Here is a 22,123-nt window from a genome sequence, read left to right on the forward strand (position 1 = left end):
TCGATTTGTACAAGATTTATTTTTTTAAGAAAATATGTTGAAGGGGGAGAAAGATTTGAAAATGTGATAATATAATTATATATATATTTATTTATATTTTAGTTTTTTATTATTTAAATAAAAGAAAAGAAAAGAATTTTTTCCCTTCTTCCTCCGTGCGTCCTCCATCTCTTTTTCTTCTCGTTCACCCTAGCAGCGCCCACCTCTTTCCTTTTTCTTCTTCTATTTGTCGCAGGCGCCGATCATCTCCCTCTCTTCCCTTCCGTCTGTCGAAGCCAAGGCCGTCGCGTGAACCTGTAACCGCCGGTTGTCTCCCCTCTCCTTTCTCCTCTGTTTTCTGCCCAGCGTGGTGTGACCCTCTGCCCAGCACCGCATGACCCTCCGCCCAGTGCCGTGTGACCCTCTGCCCAGCACCACGCAACCTTTGTCTCCGTGCCGTTATCCAGATCTGCAACGCCGTGTCCCCACCGGTAGCCGATCTCTTCCTAAATTGCGTGTCCCCTATCAAGTCGTCGTTCTTCTACTCGTTGGAAGACGGAGTTACAATTTGAAGCCGATTTTCTTTTCCGGTTGAGTCGCATTCAGTGTTGCTCTATTTACAGCAGTTTGATTCATTCTTGATTGTCATTTTTGCCTTCCCGTGAACCATTGGGCTCATATTTGGGTAAGAACAAGTTATGATTTTTGTTGGTTTCTTGGTTTTTGTTGAATGCTACCATTGGATTTAATTGTTGGCGAATTGCTTAATTCTTGAAGGTACATCTTAATTCAGTGAGCGAATCCTTGATTTTCCAAAAGGTTGAAGTGGAATTGATTTTCCACTTCTTGGGTAAGTTGTGGAATTTACATATGGGGTAATTTGAATGGTTGAAACTATTTAGAAAGATGTTGATTATGTTTAGGATTTGATTTATTGGATCACTTAAATTCACAACCAAATTGTGAATTTTGATTTCAGTTTGCCCTTATTTGGATTGTTTCGTGGACGATAGTTGATTAAGAGCTTCCCTAACTTTGAGGTAAGGGATTTTCTATTGGACTCAACAACAAATTAAGATATATTGACTAATTAGATGTATTGATTGTATGGACCGAAATATTATATTGTGAACTGAGTAGGGACGACAGTTTATGATGTATGTTTGGGTATTGACTTAAAGTTTAATGTTTGCTGTGTTTGACTGGGAGAAATTAATATATATATGTGCATGGGTTGATGTGGACTGTGGTTGAGTATATGTTGTGACTGTCTGGTTATGTATATGTACAAAGATAAGGATGTGGAAACGACTGAATCTCGTAGATGTTGCTTATATAAAGTGTGGATTTGATTAGTAGATTGATTGTTGTCTAGACTGAATGTATAATTACTGTTATGTTGTGTGCTTGTGAACGGAGGAAACGTCATGGTTGTGCCCTTGGTGGCTGGAGGAGGAGAATGATTGTTTAGCTTGTTAACTGATGTAATGATATACTTTTTATTGACCTTGGGCTATAATTAGAGTAAGACGACTGTTTGGGGTTAAATAAGGAGTTTATATGATGAGAATGTTTAACTGATCTGTGAATGACTGTTAAGATGTTTTAGAATGGACTGAGAGGAAAAATTGTTAGCTTTATTGGATGTGTGCCTTGTAGGTGTCCCACGGGATCACCAATTATTCTGCACCTTCGGGGAGCATTAGACTGATATGTGTTTCTGCAAACACTAGACTGAAATGTACGTCCCTCGGGGCGTTAGACTGATATGCATCCTACGGGATCACAAGACTGCGACTGTACAGTGGCTGTCCAATAGAATGTTAACAATTTATTTTCCCCTGATGGGACCAGTAGAGGGTTTCTTACTGGGTATTTTATACTCACCCTCCTTATGTTTAATTTTTTCAGGCAAAGGTAATAAAGGCGACAAACCGACGAGGGGCAGGAAGAAGCGTGATTATAGGGGATATTTTAATTTTGCTTCGCTTAATGTTTGTTTCTCATGTTTTGTTTTTACTTGTAGATTTGTTTAGAAAATTTTATAGTTGAACTGTATTCACGAATTAGTAAACTTTTCTTGAAAGTGTTGGCTATTTTAAACAGGGCCCAAATATAAATTTTTTTTTCTTTGAGACATTGAAATTATTTGAGATTGAGATTTGCGTAAACTCAGGTCCTTTATTTGAAATTAATGACTTCGACTTATTTGGAAAAGTTGGGTCGTTACACCTTGTATTGGTGTTTCCTTCCCAATTAAAATTGATTTTCACTTGTTGGACCTTTTAGATATTTTGAACCCATAAGTGGGGGATTGTTAGTGATATATAATTAAATTTACTTTTAATCACTAGCTTAAGATTTTGGGTGGTGGTTTAATTAATAGCATTAGCAAGGCAGGTTTCCAAGAAGCGAATTGAGTTAGGAACTTTCATTAGGTAGAGCATTTGCTCTTCAACCTTTACCAGTCGGTCCACATGGGCCTCGCCCGACTATTTTGTTATGGACATGTTTACATTTTAACCGTTAATAAGCCAACTAAGGCTATCACACCCCACCACGAGAACCTACTTGCGTGGCTCGAGATATGGCGTGAAGCCAATCGATAGCACCCACGTCAAGAACGACACCATTTAACCCTTAGCCTAAACCTTTAAACTCTAAACAACAACGGAAACATAACACATAAATTTTACTAAAACCAATTGGGCTAAACCTTTTTCATTTAACAACCTTAGACAAGTTTTACATAGAAAAAACGTAATCTTATTTATCTAGAACAAAACCTTATTAAACCTTCCCAAAAGCCTAAGTCTGATAGCACAAAAGACTAATTTATCATTAGTACAAAATAACAGGACACATATGATAACAAAATGAAATCCTTTAGTAGACAGGTAGTAGCAAGTTAGGCTTAGAGGACACGATCTCTACCTAGAAAGTGGGAAAACATTTTGAATATTATGCATTTTGAAGAGTAAACAATATGCTTGAATAAATACCTTTAAACAATAACACCCTTGAAAGACTTTTCATAACATAACTTAAACATTTTATCATAAATCCGTCATAAATCATGACTTAAGAACATGCTTGAAATCACTTTAAATAAAACATTTTCCACTCATAGATACAAGCTCAAATCCTTGGTTTATAAATTTGTATGATCTTCTCATGCCCTGAAATAATGGTAAAATAGTACAATTAATTATCTTTTGCCAATAAAATATCAAAAGTATACTTAAAAAACACAAAAAATTACCAAAAATAGCTCAACACGCAATATGACACTGCCTGGCACGAATGGGTGGGTGTAGTAGGGCCTTGGTTGGGCGCTGGCTACTGTGTGTGAATCTCACAAGAGGCTTTTCACGCGTGTTGGGCATGCCCGCGTGCTAACCTCACACACAAGCACATTGTGAACCTCACATGGTTGCGTGCTTGGCATTTCGTGTAGCCCTCCTCGTGTGCATTCTTGGCTAGTGCATTTCTTGTGTCACAATCGCGAGCTTTCAAACACGAGAGGAGCGATTATGTTGCACTTGTTTTACGTAGACAACAAGTTAGCTGATCAAAATCCAGAAACCACGGACAAACACATGATACGATGTAGCCTCTCTTCACGTTCTTAAGAAAATGTTTTATAAAACGTGAGGAGAAAGAAATTCAATGAAAATATCGTTAAAGCAAGCATTGAAGACTGTCAATTGCAAAGAAAAACTTTGATTGCGAAGAGTGCAACAAGGCTTGGGCAGGAATTCAACTACTATGTCCCATCTATAGTACATTTTAGACTTTTTTAGTTCTGGTAGGCTTGCATAAGAAAAAGCCAAGTCACACCCAAGGTTTATGACATAAAAAGGAAAGCAAAAAGTAAAACTAAATACAAAACATAAAAACAATGTAAATTGGGGGTGTTTGGGCATGCGGCCATAAGTAAACAGCGCCTTGGACAAGCATGCTTGTTACATTCTCCCCCACTTAAACAATTGACGTCCCTGTCGACTGGCGAAGCTAGAATTCCTCGATCTTCTTCTTTCACGCTCCAAGGTCTTCAGCACATTCCTAACGTGTTTCTTCCACATGGAGGTTCTTTCACTTCAGTAGGAATTCATGTATCTTCTTCATGGGTATACCCTTCCTCACTCTCTTAGGAAGGATTTCTTCCATTTCTTTATCGTCTTTCTGCTTTAGGTCACTAGATGACCATACACCATTGTTGCACTACTGGTCATCTGGATCTTGATGGTAAGGTTTCAAGTTGCTCACATGAGCTACTAGATGATTTTTTATCCATGCAGGCAACGATACCCTATAGGATGCATTTCCAATTTTCTTCAGAACTTCAACAGGCCCTTCGTATTTTCTGGTGAGATGCTGATGTTGATGTCCTCTAAATCAAATTTGCTTTGCTTTAAACTCTATGAAGAGTTGGTCTTCCGCTCAAAACTTGAGAGGATGATGCTTCTTATCATACGCTTCGAGACTTTCTCTTAGTATGCTCGAGCGATGTTCGTAGTCTTCTCCCACTTTTTCGTAAAGTTATGAGCTTGAGGATTTTTTCCGGCATAAGGATGATCAACAATATGAGGCAGTATAGGTTGTCTTCCACTCAAGATTTCGAAAGGACTCGTTCTTGTGGATAGACTAGTTTGTGCATTAAAACAAAATTGAGCCACATCCATCAACTAGGCCCAATTCTTTTGTCCAGAATCAACAAAATGTCGTAGATATTCCTTAAGCATACAATTGAATCCTTCAGTTTGGCCATTCGTCTGAGGATGGCAGCTTAAGGATATATTTAGGCGTGTCCCCAAGAAGGCGAATAGTTCGGTCCAGAGAGTACCAATGAATCTACCATCCCTGTCACTCACAATGCTTGATGGAACTCTCCATAACTTCAAGACGTTCTTAAAGAACAAGTGTGCTATCAGCTCGACAGAACATAGTTTTGTAGTGGGGATGAAGGTGGCGTACTTCGAGAACCAATTGATTATAACCAAGATGCCTCAAAGTCGTTCACCTTTGGGATGTGTAATAAAATCCATGGATTTCGCACATTCAGGGAATTTCAATGTGTTCGACTAACTTTCCAAAGTTACTTTCTCTATTAAAGCCTGAAGCCCCGTATGCTGCAAGAATCAGTGTTGCCAATCGAGGTTGCAACGTTTCAAATGCAACTGATCAGCATACCATTCAAAATTTGAATTTTCAACATGACGAGTTTGTAACTTTAGTGCCCCTTGGAGAAGAAAATGAAATTCAGGGTATGTGTAATTCAGGTTTTGTTCCACAAGATAGTACAATTTAAATTATTCTCCATATGTTGCTTAATTATCTCATAACGGTTTATTTAAACCAGGATGCAGTGCATGACAGCAACGGTCTGGTTTCTTTTGCAGAAATAGAGAACAACACGACAGCTAGTATTGCAAAATTATCCAATACTCTTGGTAATTTGGATGAGACACATTGTTCTTGCTCTAAACATAGCGCAAAGAGAGTTTGGGAAGCATCACTTTCTTCCCTGAAGTCAAAGAAAGTAAAAGGAGTCAATCTGGACCATTTCCATTCCCACTCTAACAAAAATCTTGATCCTAAAAGTGATGTATACGATACCTGCTCTCCAGGATGCTCTTTAGCCAATTCAAAGCATGAGATTTTATCAAGTATTTATCCTAAAAATCCAACCAATCAGTGTACACAAAATTTCTGTCAAGAATTTGGAAGTGTAAATGTGGCATCAGAGGACCTCAATTCTGAAGAGAACACATTAGGAAAATCATTTAAAATTATGCTGATGAACATTGCAGACGAAACTAAGAAAACTCAGCTCATGAAGGTACGGTACCAATTTATAGTCTTCTAAAATATTCATCATTCATGTTTCTTTTATGAGATTTTCTATTGATGGTATTGAAGTTTTATATCCTTGGCTTAGTATTCTTTAAAGGGGTGTTTGGCACAAGGAGTGGTCCAAGAAGTTGTGAAATCTAGAAAGTTTTGAACTCTTAGGGCCTAGGACATACGAAGTCAATAAGGCATAAAATTGAAATTTTCTTGTCGGGAGTCCACAAACACTTTTGGCCAAACAAAGAGCGGAAAACTCCACACTTCCCTAATCCTACTCTTCCAGCTCCTTGGCTCATACAGCCTCTACGATCTCTAAATATTGATAGGCCCATGGTAGTGAAGGTGTACACCCGTAGGCACAAGAAAGGATTCAGGAGAGGAGGATGGGAAGCTGTATTTGTTGGTCTGAATGTTGCTAGTTAAGGGGGCCATGAGTCTTTTATGCTTTCATATAAATGCTATTATGATTGTTTGGGGAGGGTATGTTTTGACATACCTTGTATTAGGTTTCTTAGAATAATTGGGAGAGCTAGAGAAGCTTTTGATTCCTTCCCTCCATTATTGACAAATAAAATTGAGGTTAAGGCTTATCATATACATACCCAGTCATTGAACTTCTCCATATTCCTTAAGAGGCTTGGCTTATTTGGCTGGCTCTACTCATGTAGGATTTCGAAAGGCGAATCTGACATCCTGCCAAAAATGATTAATCAGTTTCTTTAACTGTTGAACTTTTAGGTTGTATACTAGCAAGCACATGAAGTTTAGGGATTCAATCTTTATATTATTTTTAAGAGTTATTCAATATCCCTACCTAGAATAGACAAATGAAGCTTGAAACTACCCATAATATTAATGATGTTGTTTAATTATGACATTTTGTTATCGGTCTTTCTAACTTACGAATATCCATCTTCTGATATGTGTTCACATGCATATTTTATGGATGTAGATTTTATAGTATTTCTTTATTTATTTTATATGGCATTAGCTGTATACTTTTTTATAAAATATTAATATAAATATTAAACCACCGATTCACCAAAAAGTTTAAGCTGGTGGTTGAAAGAAAATTCAATTATAGCCTTAAGCTTAAGCTACTTTGGTGGACTAGAAAGTATAATCTTAGAAACACTCAATCTGATCAAGTTCTCTGAAGCAAGAATTAAAGTTTGGAAAAATCTTTGCGGATTTTTACCAGCAACTATAGAATTAAAGAGTGAGAACTGAGGAAAATTTTCCCTTAATTTTGGGGATTTTGAACCCTTAGAAGCTCCTGTAATAATCCAATCTGATCTATTTCAAAGTGATTTTTCCAATCCTATTGATTTATGTAGAATAAATTCAGTGATTTTAGATGAAGGGCTCCAAAGTGATGGTCTCCCAGATACCTGAATTTTCTCAAACAGAATGCCCATCCATCTCAAGAAATCCTTTCGAAGCACTTAGGAAGTTGGATGATGAAGAAGAAAACCTTGTTCGACCGGAAAGAGTTTCAGACCTTGAATCCTCGCCGGAAAAAATAATTTTCAGAAGGCAAAATTCAAATTTGGGTATAGCTGGCATCTCCACGTACTTAGAAGGGGAAAAGACTTCAACAGAAAAGAGAGAAAAACAGACCTTGAAAGTAGAAAAGGCAGCCAGCCGGTATTTTATTATCTAAAAAAATAGCTCACCTAGCCCTCCCCAACCAGATTTTTTCAAACTTAATGTATCTGCAGACATTTTAAAATCTGACACACAGATGGTAGGCCCCAAGAATTTTATTAATCAGAATACCAATGGCTTTTGGTATTCTGACGAATTGGAGGAAGAATCAGAGTCCTCTCCTCCATCAAGGAACTTCACTTGCTGGCCATCTCCTGTTTTCAGTTCTCAACCAAAATTACCAGCCTCTCCCAAGACTAAAATATCCTCTGCAATGAAAGCTATTCCAATACATGCCAAAAAATTTATGAGCACCTCAAGACCTATACCAAAGGGAGAACTTCTTTTCGCAACATTTGGATGAGCTTGGCTAATTCTGATTTATTAGAGGAAAGTTGTGTGAAGATACAAATTCCAAATTCAGTTGGCAAAAGGTCAGTACTGCCTTCCTCCTTAAGTAATAAATTTTCTCAATCCTCCTCCAAACTTTTTGGTTCATTCTTTAATTTTGTGCAAGATACTTCTTGTCTCAAAAAAGTTGAGAACCTAGAAGATGATTTCATGGAAGTTGAATCAGTCACCAGTTTAAGTAGTGCAGAATTTGAACCAGTTGAGGAAGAAATAATTCAATCAGAGACAGAGAAACAAGAGGACATTGACTCTCTCGGTCCAGATTTTATTAAATTGTTTTCCTCCCCATAAAAAGAAATTTTGTGCAGGTCAGCAAGTATCCTTTCTTGGCAGCATGTGAAATTGAATTGATATAAGGCAGAGGTAGCAAAGATGGAGATTATATCATGGAACACTAGAGGATTCATGGGCCATTCGAAACAATTGGCTATTAAAAATCTTTTGAAGAAAGCTAATCCAGATAGAGCATTGATTCCGGAGACCAAAAGAGAAGAGATTGCCAGTTGTATTATAAAGGCACTATGGAGTTTAAAAGGAATTGGCTGGGTCTTTGTTTGAAGCTAGTGGCAGATTAAGAGTTTTGCTGATTATGTGGATAAATATAAGTTGTCGATTATTGAAGTTCGGTCAAGAGAAGGAATGTCATTACAGTGTGGCTTATAAGTTGTTTCAACATTAATTTATAAGTTGTTTGGAAAGGTTCTCGCAGAAAGATTAAAGAAAGTCAGGCCAGTATTACTTTGTAAGACCTCCTATTATCTATACCTATAAAAGGAACGGTAGAAAGGGAAATTCCTTAGCAACCAATGATGAGAGAATAATGGGAGAGGATCGTGCAGGTGGGGCCCGCCAGGAGGGATGAGAGAGAGAGGTATAAATATGTAATGTTGGGGTAGGGGAGGCTAGGTCTTTTTTGGTTATTTCAAGGAGAGTAAAGGCTGTTGTAGCCTGAGGGTATCCAGCCCCGTATAAAGGAGCTGGGTAAGTTTTCTATGTTGTTCATCCTTTATTTTTCATATCTACTACAGTTGAATGTGTTTTGGCTTTTACATAAATAAAGAATTACAGAGTGCTGCCTCTGTTTAGCCATTTGGTTAGGATATTTTGTGTTTTATTGTTAGAATCCTAACATACTTCTCCATTACAATGTGGCTTTCTGGAAGAGTGCCAAATATTGGATCCTATTTTAATAGCAAAAGAAACTGTGGAGGTCTATAGTATCCGAAAAAAGAAAAGATGGATCATTAAATTAGACCTTGAAAAGGCCTTTAACAGAGTGGATTGGAAATTTTAGAAAATGTAATGCAAAAGAAGATCTTCGACGTAGGATATTGTGATGATCAGAACTTTCGGATCAACCCTCTGCTTCAAACAGTTTTTGCTCAACCAATCAAGGCTTATTCTTCTTTGTTCTCAGCATGCTGCCTTGGATTATGATTTTGCTTTGGAAAGATTCTTTTTATCATTTTGTTTGTCTTTGTTTTTGTGGCTTTTTGTTTTGATCTTGTGTTGTCGCTTTTTGGATGTTTTGAGGGCACTAAGGGGGTGTCAACCTAGTTTGAGATGCCCGGATGCGCCTGTTGATCTTCCCTCTCCCTTTTGCTCTTTGTATAATCCTCATGTACATTGAGCTTTGTCTCTTTCTTTATATTAATAATAGTGAGACTCGTATCCTTTTTTAAAAAAAGAAAGAAAATTCAATTATATATCACCAACACTCTCCTCACTTGTGGGCTTGAAATATTTGAAAGGCCCAACAACTGGAAACGGATTTTAATTGGGGAGGAAACGACAATGCGAGGCTTGAACACAAGACCTTCTTGGACCACCTGCTCAGATACCATATTGAAAGGGAGACAAATAAACACAGAACTTTATGTGGAAACCTGTGTACCAGGAGAAAAACCACTATATTTTTCTTCTTATTATTTTTTGATGAAAAATACAATAGGTACAAGGGAGAATAAATAGAATATACAGAGGAATAAAAAAGGAAAATATTTAGGAATTAAGAAAAATATTCCCATAAACTTTTCATAAATATTCTAAGATTCTAACAATAAAAAGTTCTATTTATTCCAAATTGTGACTGCTCTAATGTGCAGTTGTTTTCTGATTCAGATGATTGAGGAGCTTGGTGGTTCTCTCACTGCTGATGGGAGTACAAGCACTCATGTCATTACAGGAAATTTGCGGAAAACTCTAAATTTTTGTATTGCTCTCTTTTCAGGGTTAGTCTTGCAACCTTAGACGAACACTCTTCTATGTATCCTTTTGGCCTTTGAATACCGATAATCATCTCATTTGCACAAAAGTTAGCGATTCCATGCACACAAGGCCTTTGTCGTTATTCTTCCATTGCCTCGTAGTTGTGCTTAGGCTGGAAATTGTTGTGAACCTTCTAGATCTAAAAGGGCATAGTTTCTTATTCTACTGCCTGTTTACTTTTAATTAAACATCAAAATCAATTCTTATGTTTGAGTTGGATTGTATCATGCTCTTCCTTCTCAGTTGTTTCTATCGTGATGGTGGGTAGTGGTTGTTAAGACAACCATTAGGCTAATTTGGGTTTCAGGCTTACTTTTCCCATTTTACGTGTAAAATGGCTCAAGCTCACTAATGAAAGATATTTGTTGGCTAGCTAGTGTTTTTATCCTCGATTTCCTTCTTCCCCTAATACATTATGTTATGGAATTTGTTAGATACCTAGATTAGTATAGGGTTGGGGTATAAGGGTAATTAGATATTTAGGAAGTTACTAGTAGTTATTGTGTAAGTGTGGTTACTAGTAGTTATTATGTAAGTGTGGTAACTAGGGTGGTTACATGTTATTATAAATGGAGGGAGGGTAAGTTGGGAGAATTTTGGGGAGTGATATAAGGCTTGGGTGAGAGTACTCAAGAGGGAGGGTTCCAAGTGCTTTATACTTGGTTTTATCTTGTATTTTCTTATAGTTACATTATAATAAATTCAGATCTTGTTCTTGTTAGGAAGTATATGTCTCCAATATTATTTAAATACAGTAGAAGAATTAAAAAGGGTAATATTGACCCACACGAGAATATAGGAGAGATTATAGGAGGAGAAAATATCGGAGGAGATCTTTCCCATTAGTTTGTTAGTAAAGCAAAATAAAAGGGAGGAAAGAGGAGGGAGAAAGGGGACAAAATATTCCAAAGAAGTAGAGGCTGCCGTCTTTCGTGCTCGGGAGAAGTAGAGGGTCCAAGTCAAGTTCTTTTTATTGTTTGTTTTGGTCATTTTCATGGTTGCGGTTTGTTCTTAGTTTTTCTTGTTCTTTGTTGTGATCCTCACTGGAGTGTGCCTTTAGGAAGTAGATGTGAGTGATTTTTTATTCTCTATACTGTAATTCGTTGAGGTAATTCAATAAAGTAAGATACACTTGCCGTATATTTACAGTATCTTAACAAATTGGTATCAGAGCGTTTTAACTTGGGAGAACGATAGAGCAGCACAAAAACGGATCGAAGAGAAGTTGGAGACCTCTGATAAGGAAATCTCGGGGATACAAGTGGAGTTACACAAGTTGCTGGCAATTGAATAAAACTTGTTATCCTTGCCAGAAAGCATCGAAAGACTGGTCATCTAGTTGGAAAAACAAGAACGGTTGCTAAATGCATCGAAGGAATAGCAGAAGGATAATTCGAAAATCTCCGGAAGAATGGAAGGATCGTCGAGCAAAGGACCAACGATTGAGAGTATCATCGAAGGTGGAGGTAAGACATTGAAGGAAATCAAGGTAGAAGGTAAAACAAACAACTTTAAAAGGGATGAAAACTCGAACGATCATAGCAAATTCAAGAAGGTTGAAATGCCTGTGTTCAGTGGCACTGATCTGGATTGTGTTTATTTAGAACGGATTGGAATCTTCAGGTCCATAAATCGATGGATTCCAAGAAGTTGCTAAATCCATAGAAGAATCGAGGAAAACGCGATTGCAACGGTTATACAACGAAGGTGAAGAGGATGGCAAAGAGTGACCAAGAAGAAACTATAGAGGAAGGTCGACGAGGATTACCTGTGAGGCTCGAAATGAAGACGCGAGTGGAGAAAAATTTGTTGCTCAAAGAAACACAAAATGGCTGGTTGCAATGGAGAAAGAAGAAGCCGACAGTTACCGGTCTACAGAGGCTCGAGAAGGTGGTCTGGAATAGGGGTGAATCACGTGACGAGGAAGAAGTTGCTGCACACATGATGGTGACAATGACGTGGTAGAAATTGGTAGGAAAGAGGATTAGGACAAAAGTAACAATCTTGGGTTTTACTATTTCAAGTGGGCTTCAACTTACTCTAAATGAGCTTCAACTTATTCTAAATAAAACATTGGGGGCACATCATTTTGTAGATGAAGTGGGTGGAGAGTTCCAAAAATAGGAGGGAAGAAAAACGTGTATGTAGGTGGGTCCTAGGAATGAAACCGGCGGCAATATGATTTTGGTCTTGACGCAACACTTTGATTATGGCCGAGCCCACTAGAGATGAAGAGTTTGAAAATTAAACACTTGTTGGTGATATGCAAAGGGTTAACTAAGACAATGTGTTTTGGAAAAGGAAAATTCAAGTACATTGGGCTGCTTTGTGGGCTGAAGTCAATGGACCTTATTGGAATCAAGAGTTTTTCAAAGCCGAAGGGGAGGATTTCTTTTTCAACATTGAAGAGCAGAATGCTGGGGATTGTTTGCAATTAAAAAGAGAAAAAAGAGAAAGGGGCCTTGATCATGTTTGTAAGCACACCTTGAGGACAAGGTGTTTTGAAGGATCGGGTAATGTTAGATACTTAGATTATTATAAGGTTAGGGGTATAAGGGTAATTAGATATTTAGAAAGTTACTAGTAGTTATTATGTAAGTGTGGTTACATCTTATTATAAATGGAGGGAGGGTAAGTGAGGGGAGAATTCTGGGGAGTGATCTAGGGCTTGGGTGAGAGTACTCAAGAGGGAGGTTCCAAGTGCCTTATACTTGGTTTTATCTTGTATTTTCTTATAGTTCATTATAATAAATTAAGATCTTGTTCTTGTTTGGAAGTATCCTAACAGAATTCCTCTAGAAGGTCTCATGTTAGCGAATGATAATCTGCGTTAAGTGTGTATTTGTAGGAGTTCTTCTCCCGGGCATCTATGGTTGATATTCTTTACCTTTCAATATATCAAAGCCAAGGATTCTTTTGCATTTCTCTATGCTTTTTCTTTACCCATTTATGCTTTTTTCAGTTATATTTGAGAGTAGTATTTCATTTCTTTCATGTGAAATGTTGAACTTCAGTAGTGTGGAGAGTGGAACGTAATATCTTACCTTTTATATTAGTAAACTTGATTTTAAGCAATGTGTTTTTGAAGATTTTATGTTGTAGAATGTTTTTTGTTCTTCAAGCTACTGTTCTTAACTTTATTTTCTCCTGTTAATGTTCTCAATGATTATCGAGCATATGCATTACCATGTGGCTTCAAGTGTGTCAGTGTGCTCTTGCTCATAATTTTTACTATATCTTGTTACTAAAATTGCAAGTTAATTGCAAATTACTCAGAGCTTGGATTTTCTCCTCCAGTTGGTTAAAGGAAACCTAACGGGAAGGCAGATTTGTTGGTAAGTTCGAATGGCTTGCTAGTATCAAAGCGTAATGTATTTTCTTCCACTTATGTTTTTCATCCTACCTAATTTTTGTGATTGATTAATTCCTTATTGATCTGCAGACGAGTTGCCTTACATACTAAATGATGATGACTACATATCGAAGTATCGAGCCAGCCTAAAAGCTGCAGTTCTCAGGGCAAAAGCATGTTCTTGAGCTTTATTTGAAGGGTATGATGTTTGCATATCAGCTCACGCTCAACCACCACCTAAAACTCTATCCCTGATAGTCAAGTCAACCGGTGGAAATGTAAGTTCTCTGTTATTGTACAAATCTCGAGTACTAGGTTTGGTTCTCTATATTACATATACAACCACTATAATATGGCTATCCTCCCATCTAATGAAGACGTGAAGTTCTCAACAAACAAGCACGTATACGAATTCTAGACATGGGTCAATAAATCATAGACATGGTGACGTGTCATTTTTTTCTAAAAAATATAGGATAGTGCTAGAACACAGTTTTAATATATATAATTTAAAAAGTATGTATCATATTTATATAGAAATTCAAAGTCAATAAGTTTATGTATTTATATGCTTAAAAATAAGCTTGTCCTTCACTCAAAACTTATTCAAAGCCAAGAGTTTAATATGTGTGTGTGACCAATCTTGACCTTTATTGCATTGGAATACTTGTTGTCTAACACATCTACTGTACTAACTAGTGTTCAACACGTGTTCTCCGAGTGTTCCATACATATTGTTTATTGATACACTAGCCAAACTAGAGTGTATGTGCTTCTTAAGTCTTTAATATTTATGTTTGTTTTGATCCTAGGAATTGAGCATGTAATGTAAAAAGTCTATGCACAAGGGGTCATATGGCCATCTCCGTGTTTCTTTAATTATCAAATTTGTTCAAGTTTTTAATTGTCTCTAGATCGAAATTTGGAGTTATTTTTTGTGATTTGGTTTACAAATACATACATTCATGTTTCTAATTATGATTAGATTGTTTTCTGCTTGCAACATTTTATTGTTTAGCTTGTCTTTGATCTTGAACTTACTATTATGTTGATTTAAATTCCATTTTAGCCTTAGAACTTTCAAAACATCCATTTTAATCATCGAGCTTCCAAAACGTAGCCAACTAACGATTTTAGTATTTTGTAAATTATTTTATCAACTAATATTCATTTATCCAATACTCATCGGTCATTTCTGCTATATGTGATTGGAATATATCTCATAGGAATCATTTTGAAAGTTGGGAAAAGATGGAAAATTTTAGGGACTAGAACAAGAATTTGTTTAATATTTTTTGATAGGGTGAATTCTTGCAATTTCCTTGTAGTATATACATAATTTTTTCTCTCATTTGGCAAATTCATTATGCTTGAAAATTTAGGTGATTCATGAGCTAGATAAAGTAAACAACGTATGGAAGACGATCTTTGTGGCTTGTGAGGAAGACGTGGAGGAAGCCTTGGTGGCCGTACAAAAAGGGATATGGACTTTCAACGTTGAATGGCTAATGGCATGTATAATGAGACCAGAAGTTGACCTGGAGGCCCCTCAATTTGCTGAGTCCCTATGAGAAACAAGGTCACCCTAACTTTCAGTTTTGAACAAGCAGCAGCCAGCCATTTCGTCCTTGTGTAAATCCACTCTTTTCTCAACTCACTCTAATTTGGTACATAAACAAACTCTGATCGCTCCATCTCTATATTCATCAGTACATAAAAGACGATAAGTTTATTCATGGAGAAAGTTGGATGTAAGTATGTTTTAGGAATGGTCCTTCATTTAGTAACTTTGGGAATTGTAAAAATGAGGTAATGAAGTTCTATCAAGTTGAATGTTCTTGTTTATGTTGGATGAGACTGATTCTTGGATACCAGAATTAACTTGAAGTACGTGTTTGAGTTCCATTGGAGTGATTAGAGAAAAAATGTTCCTTTAAAAAGGGTAATTTTTTTATGTAGACTTTCTTTTTATTAAAATTGCTTAAAATACAATTTGAGAGTATTTCAATAGCTTTCAAAGAGTTGTCAAACACTTGTAGTTTTTTAAAATAACATATTTTCAAAATTAATTACTGTAATAGTTAAACAAAAGATTCTTTCCCTTAGAACTTTTAAAGTTTGTCTAGTTACCTCTTAAACCTTTCAATTGTTTAATAGGTCTTTCAATTTTATGTTTTAAGTGTCTATAAATTTTGATTTTTTTTTATTTGTTAGATATAAATCTGAAGAAATGAATAAAGTAGATTTGTAAGTTTAAAATAGTTTAAAAGTTGAGAAATTAAATTTGTAGTTTAAAAAGTTGGAGTAAATAGTTTGTGTTAAGTCGGGTTGTGATATTTTATTTATTTATTTTAATAATAGAAGAGAGGGAGACGAAAACTGCAAACTGAAGGGAGAAGAAGCGGTGGCTGACTTTGTATATTTCTCCTTTCTTTTCAATTTGAGAAAATTTCTTTGCAATTCACTTTGAAAAGGAAATGAATATTTCTCCCTCAGACTTATCTCTCTCTTCTTTTCAATTTATTTTCAATTTTTTTGTGTGCTTCTCACAGTGTATGCATAATCTCTCTTTTCTTCCTTCTCTTTTCCTTCTCCAATCAACTTCACCACCGTCTTCCACCTACACCGAACGTCAAGCAAATTTTTTCCTATCGTCGCATAACCGTTAGCCCGAGTCACTCCAGTTCTGTCACGCCATGTATGTTTAGATCTGAATTGTTCGGTTATTTGTTGCACCGATCCGTCTCCGTTAGAATTTGATTCTCCACAATTTGGGTAAGTTATGGAATTTACATATAGAGTGAATTGAATGGATTAAATTGTTTGTGGAAGTGATTGATTTCTCTTCAATTATGTTTAGGTCGGTTCGTTGCACTTTAGTTTGAAAAAGAAGCTTAAGTAAGGTTATAAGGTAAGGGATTCTCTACTACTGGACTCACCTATAGTTTTGAATTGTGCTGTCTGTATAGTTACCTCTGATTGAGTAAAGATGTCAAAACGATATATATACATATGGATGTAGACTTGGTGTTGAATGTATACTGTGAATGACTGAAAAAAAATATATATATACATGGATTGATGTAGACTTGATGTTGAATGCATATTGTGATTGTCTGGAATATATATATATGTATGGATGTAGACAGGACGACAATTGTAGATTGTGTTTGTATGGAATGTGGATGTGAACTTGTGATTGTCGTTTAGATTGGGTGTAGGTTATACTAAAGTAGGGCTGTGTACTGGTGAATTGAGGGGTGTTATAACTATATAGTTTGATTGACTGATGTATTGATATGTTACTGGCGGACATTGGGCTCAAGTGAGATAGGTTGACTATTAGGGTGTTAAGTGAAAGGATTATATGTTGAAGTAGCTGGACTGTACTATGAATGAGTGTTAAGATGTTTAGAATGGATTGAGGGGAAAATTGTTAGATTTCTATTGGGTAGTTACCTTGCGGGTGTCCTACGGGATCACCACCTGATATGTGCATCCTTCGATAGCACTAGATGATATGTGCATCCTTCGAGAGCATTAGACTGATATGTGTTTCTGCAGAACAGTAGACTGATTTATGCGTCCTTTGAGGTGTTAGACTGATTATGTGTATCCTACGGGATCACAAGACTGTGACTGTGCAGGGTACCCCAATAGGAAGTTAACAGTTTCTTTTTCCCCTAATGGGACCAATAGCGGGTCTCTTATTGGGTATGTTTATACTCATCCTTTCATGTTTAACTATTTCAGGCAAAGGTAACAAAGGAGGTAGACCGACGAGGGACAAGAAGGAGACGTGATTGCCATAAGGGAATGTTCTTCAAATGCTTTCGCTTTATGTTTCTTGTTTTTCCTTTGTACATGAGGTTGTTTAAAAATTTTGTGATGGAACTGAGTTTACGAACTGTTGTTTTGTAAATAGTACTTTTAAAGTTTTGGTTATTTGAAATAGGGCCCGAACTTAAGTTTGTTTTCTTTGATCGTATGATTTCAAGTGAATTTTACTATAATTTGTGTCAATCAAGGTCTCTTTGTCCAAATTAATGACTTCAACTTAGTTAGAAAAGTTGGATCGTTACAACAAATTTTAAGTATTAATGTAAGAATTATGTACTTCATTATAAAGATCGATAGTTTAAAGTTTTTTACGATAATTTACATGGAATTACACGATCAGTTACCACTATCAATAGAATCACTTACAAATATTAACACGATCGTGTACCGATAACAAGACGATTGTTTACACTATTCAATACGATCACCAATATCATATGATCGTGTACCCATGTCAACACGATAATTTATTTTAATCAATATTATCATTTACCGTTGTTAAATGGTCGTTTATCACGGTTAATAGGATCGTTTAATGTATATTATTTCATTGCACGATCGTTTACTTATTCTTGCATTGTGTTTAGTATTATCATTTTGTACATTTTATTCTTTTATTCAGTAATAAATGTATATCTATGTCTATCTATTTCTTTCTATCCCAATTAAATACTTAATTTTTTTTTTTTTTTACAGATTATAATGTCTTTTCCTATTGTTGTTTTTTATGGAGGTCAATGGAATGGATGTAATATTTATGAGAATTACTTAGTTGCTGAAATTTTGGTAGATGTCCGAGTCAGCTTTAATTCTCTAGTTGATTTAATATGTGAACAGATTCAATTGGATGGATAAGTAGAATTATGAACATGACCGTTCATTGAATACTAGTTGTCATATGCAAGCTTCTTCAACAGTAATTGACAGTTGCTTGATAGATGAGTTCAGGTTCATGTCTACTGATCGTTTCATTCCGAAAGCAATTGTGCATAAGGCATGTACAAATCTTGGAGTTAATATAAGTTAGCAGAAAGCTTGGAGGGCAAAAGAACACATAGTAAAGATATTAAAAGGTGACACAGTTAAATCATACATGTTGATTCCAAGGTTCTTTGATAAATTGGTTGAATCTATCTCAGGTATAATGAGTTTCATATATAGAATGATGACATCAAATTGTGTAGACAGTGTAAATTTAGTTTTTAAAGATCTTAGAGAACTACCTGTAGCTACCATGCTTAGTTCAATTAGAGATGTATTGCAAAAGTGGTTTGATGAAAGAAGTAAAGCTACTTTTACAATGAAGAGTTGTTTGACTTCTTGGGCTGAGAACGTGTTGCATTTAGAATAAAGTCAAGAATTTTATTGGTAAGGTTTTTTTTTTTTAATGTTTGTATCTCAGGTAGATATAAATAGACTGCTATTTTTGTCTATCGATAGAGAAATATAACAATTTATGTGTGCTTGTTTCAGATAGATAGAGATAGATAGCTATCAATGTCTATTTGTCTCTATTTGTGCATGCTTTTTTTTTTTTAATTTTTCTATATTTGTTTTATGTATTAGGTTGATCCAATTAGTATGACTAAATACAAAGTAATGGATGATACAAAATGATAATGTGATTTATTTATATTGGTTCTAATTTGAAATATTCAAATTTATTTTGGAAATTAGTATAATTAGTATAATATACAGTGATACATTATAATATAAAGTTTATATGTTAATGAAACTTTATTATATAAATTTAATTTAGTTATGAGATAAAGTTATATTAGAATATGATTCAAATTTAACTTAAGTTAAATATAAAATATTTAATTTAGTTATTAATTAATTAATAGTTTAGTTTAATATTATTTAATTAAATTTGATTTAATTAAATTAATATAAAACTATAAGGTATTGGAGAGATATTCATTCAATAAGATTTAAATGAAATATTAATTAAATATGATTTAATTAATTATTAACTAATTGATTAATGGTTAATTAGTTAGTTGATTTGAAACTTCTATTAATTTAATATTTTTTAAGTTAATAGAATCCTATGATTTTCTCCTACCCGTCTCCTACTCAATGAAAGAAAGAGAGTTATAAATATGTAGAAGAAAAACAGCTTTTCTTAACCAAAATTTCTTTTATGCAAAATAGATTGTAACGACCTAATTTTTCGAATTAAGCTGAAGTTATTACTTTCAGACTAGATTCGTCCTTTAACCATAAGACTTTATAATTTAAAAATATATATTTTTTAACAACATTAAAGAGTTTTTATTCGGGCTCTATTTCAAATAAAATTTTGAAAGTGTAAAAGTATCGATAATAAAGAAAGTTCAAGAACATAAAAGTCGTTCAATCATGAAACCCAAAACAGTCTCAATTACTAAAGAAAACCAAAATAAAAAAAATATAAAGTAGCAATTTGAAGGACATTTCCCTATGGCAGTTTCGCGGAAAAAGATTAAACATAAAAGGGTGAGTATAAACAGTAAGAGACCCACTACTGATCCTGTTAGAAGAAAAATAAAATTGTTAACTTCCTATTGGAGGTGCCCTGCACTTTAAAAGTCTTGTGATCATGTAGAAATACACATAATCAGTCCAATGCCCTAAAGGACACAAATATTAGTCTAGTGCTCTTCAGAAAGCACATGTAAGTCTAGTGCTTCGAAGAATGCACATGTCAGTCTATTGCTCTCGAAGAATGCACATTTAGTGCTCTCGAAGAATGCACAACAGGTGGTGATCCCGTAGGACACCTGCAAGGCACACTACCCAATCGACAAAGCTAACAATTTTCCCTTAGTCCGTTATAAACATTTAATCAATCCATTCCTAGTATAGTCAAACTACTTCATCATTGTAAAGCCCCAAAGGTAAATATATATATATATATATACATTTTTTTATTTTTTATATATTTTTATTTAATTTAAATAAAAAAAAAGAAAAAGAAAATTCTTTATTATATATATTCTTTTCTTTTCTTTTTTCTTTTTCTTTTTCTTTTTCATTTCTTTTCTCTTTCCTTCCTCCCCGTGCGCCCTTCCCCTTCTCTCCGTTCGCAGCCCAGCAACCGCCGCCTCAGCCCAGCAACCGCCTCCCCGAGACTTCTCTTCTTCCGTTTCTCTTTCTCTTTTCTTCTTCCCCCCAGCGCCGCGACCGACCCCCATCCGTTCGCAGCAACCGCCGACCTCCATTCTTCTTCTCCTTCAGTTCGCAGCAACCGCCGACCTCCATTCTTCTTCTCCTTCTGTTCGCAGCAAGCCATCGACCATCTCCCGCCGGCCATCTCCTTCTTCTCTTCTCCTCTTCGCTCCGTCCAAACCCAGCCTCATCGCCGCATCTTCCCTACTGAAGCCGAACGCCCGATCTGCCGTCTCCATCTCCGGTTCGCGAAGCAACCTTGCAGCAGTCGTCTCGCGCGCGATCTGCCGTCTCCATCTCCGGTTCGCGAAGCAACCTTGCAGCAGTCGTCCCGCGCGCCGATCTGCCGTCTCCATCGCCGGTTCTGTCTCCGTCGAAGCCACGGTTCTGCAACCGTCTCCGCCGGTTCTGTCTCCATCGACCACGCTCCCCACTCACAACCGCCGCTCCACCTGCTATCAACGTCGGCCGACTAGTTGCTGTAACCGTTCAGATTTACTGTAACCGTTCAGATTTGCTGTAACCGTTAGATTCGCGGTCTGTTCGCGACGGTCTCCATCCGTGAAGCCCAGCCGCCACGTTCCCTTTGGCCGACCGCTGACCGACCCACACTTAGGATTTTTGCTGCGAGTTCGACATTCGTGCGTTGAGGTGTTGGGAGTAACGTTAGGCTCCCTTACATTCACAAAAGGTTCAGTTCGCCAATATATCGGTGAGTTGGAACTTACGTTGAGGAAAGTAAGTGACATATGTATCGTGAAAGTAATTGAATTTTGTGTTGTTATGCTTAGGATTGTTTCGAGGACGTTAGTTGATTAAGGAGCTTCCCTAACTTTGAGGTAAGGGATTTTCTACTGGACTCACTTATGACTGTGAATTGTATGTGTTAAATGTATACTGTGGATTGACTGAAAATATATATGAATGCATATGAATTGAAGTAGACTTGACGTCAATGTATATCGTGATTGTCATGGAATATATATATAAGTGTGTGTATGTGGACAGGACGAAGACTGTAGATTGTGTTTGTATGAGATGCAGATGTGAACTTGTGATTTTCGTTTAGATTGGTGTACGTTACGTTAAAGTATGACTGTGTGCTGATGAACTGAGGGGTGTGTTGACTGTATAGTTTGATTGACTGATGTATTAGCATATTATTGACAGACATATGACTGAAGTAAAATAAGTTGACTGTTAGGACGTGGAAAGAAAGAACTTTGTGTTTTGAAGTAATTGAAAGATGGATTGAACGGAATGAACGAAAATTGTTAGATTGTATTGGGATGTGTACTTGTAGGTGTCCCACGGAGATTACCAATTTATTTTGGCACCTTCGGGAGCATTAGACTGATATGTGTTTCTGCAGAACACTAGACTGATATGTACGTCCCTCGGGCGTTAGACTGAGATGTGTATCCTACGGGATCACAGACTGCGACCGTACAGGGTGTCCCAATAGAACGTTAACAATTTATTTTCCCTCTGACGGGACTAGTAGAGAGTCTCTTACTGAGTATTTAAATACTCACCCTTCTTATGTTTAATTTTCAGGCAAAGGTAATAAAAGCGGCAAACCGGCGAGGGCAGGAAGGAAGCGTGACTGCCATAGGAAAT

At 36.2% G+C, this 22,123-nt stretch overlaps 2 long non-coding RNA genes across 6 annotated transcripts; both read left to right on the forward strand.

The window, feature by feature from the left end:
* Window positions 1-440: 440 nt before the first annotated feature.
* Window positions 441-15,412, forward strand: LOC116405464. 5 transcript variants are annotated; one of them, XR_004218595.1, is made up of 6 exons: window positions 441-664; window positions 757-829; window positions 10,012-10,121; window positions 13,435-13,493; window positions 13,601-13,788; window positions 14,893-15,412. It is a non-coding gene; the product is annotated as an uncharacterized LOC116405464 (long non-coding RNA). The 5 variants fall into 5 exon arrangements; XR_004218596.1 differs by lacking the exon at window positions 10,012-10,121; XR_004218597.1 differs by lacking the exons at window positions 441-664; window positions 757-829 and adding an exon at window positions 998-1,019.
* A 395-nt stretch (window positions 15,413-15,807) lies between these two features.
* On the forward strand, window positions 15,808-17,491 carry LOC116405470. Its single transcript, XR_004218605.1, has 3 exons — window positions 15,808-16,285; window positions 16,371-16,421; window positions 17,264-17,491. It is a non-coding gene; the product is annotated as an uncharacterized LOC116405470 (long non-coding RNA).
* Window positions 17,492-22,123: the final 4,632 nt, after the last annotated feature.

This window comes from Cucumis sativus, unplaced genomic scaffold (genome assembly GCF_000004075.3).
Source record: "Cucumis sativus cultivar 9930 unplaced genomic scaffold, Cucumber_9930_V3 scaffold107, whole genome shotgun sequence".
In the NCBI taxonomy this organism is placed as follows: domain Eukaryota; kingdom Viridiplantae; phylum Streptophyta; class Magnoliopsida; order Cucurbitales; family Cucurbitaceae; genus Cucumis; species Cucumis sativus.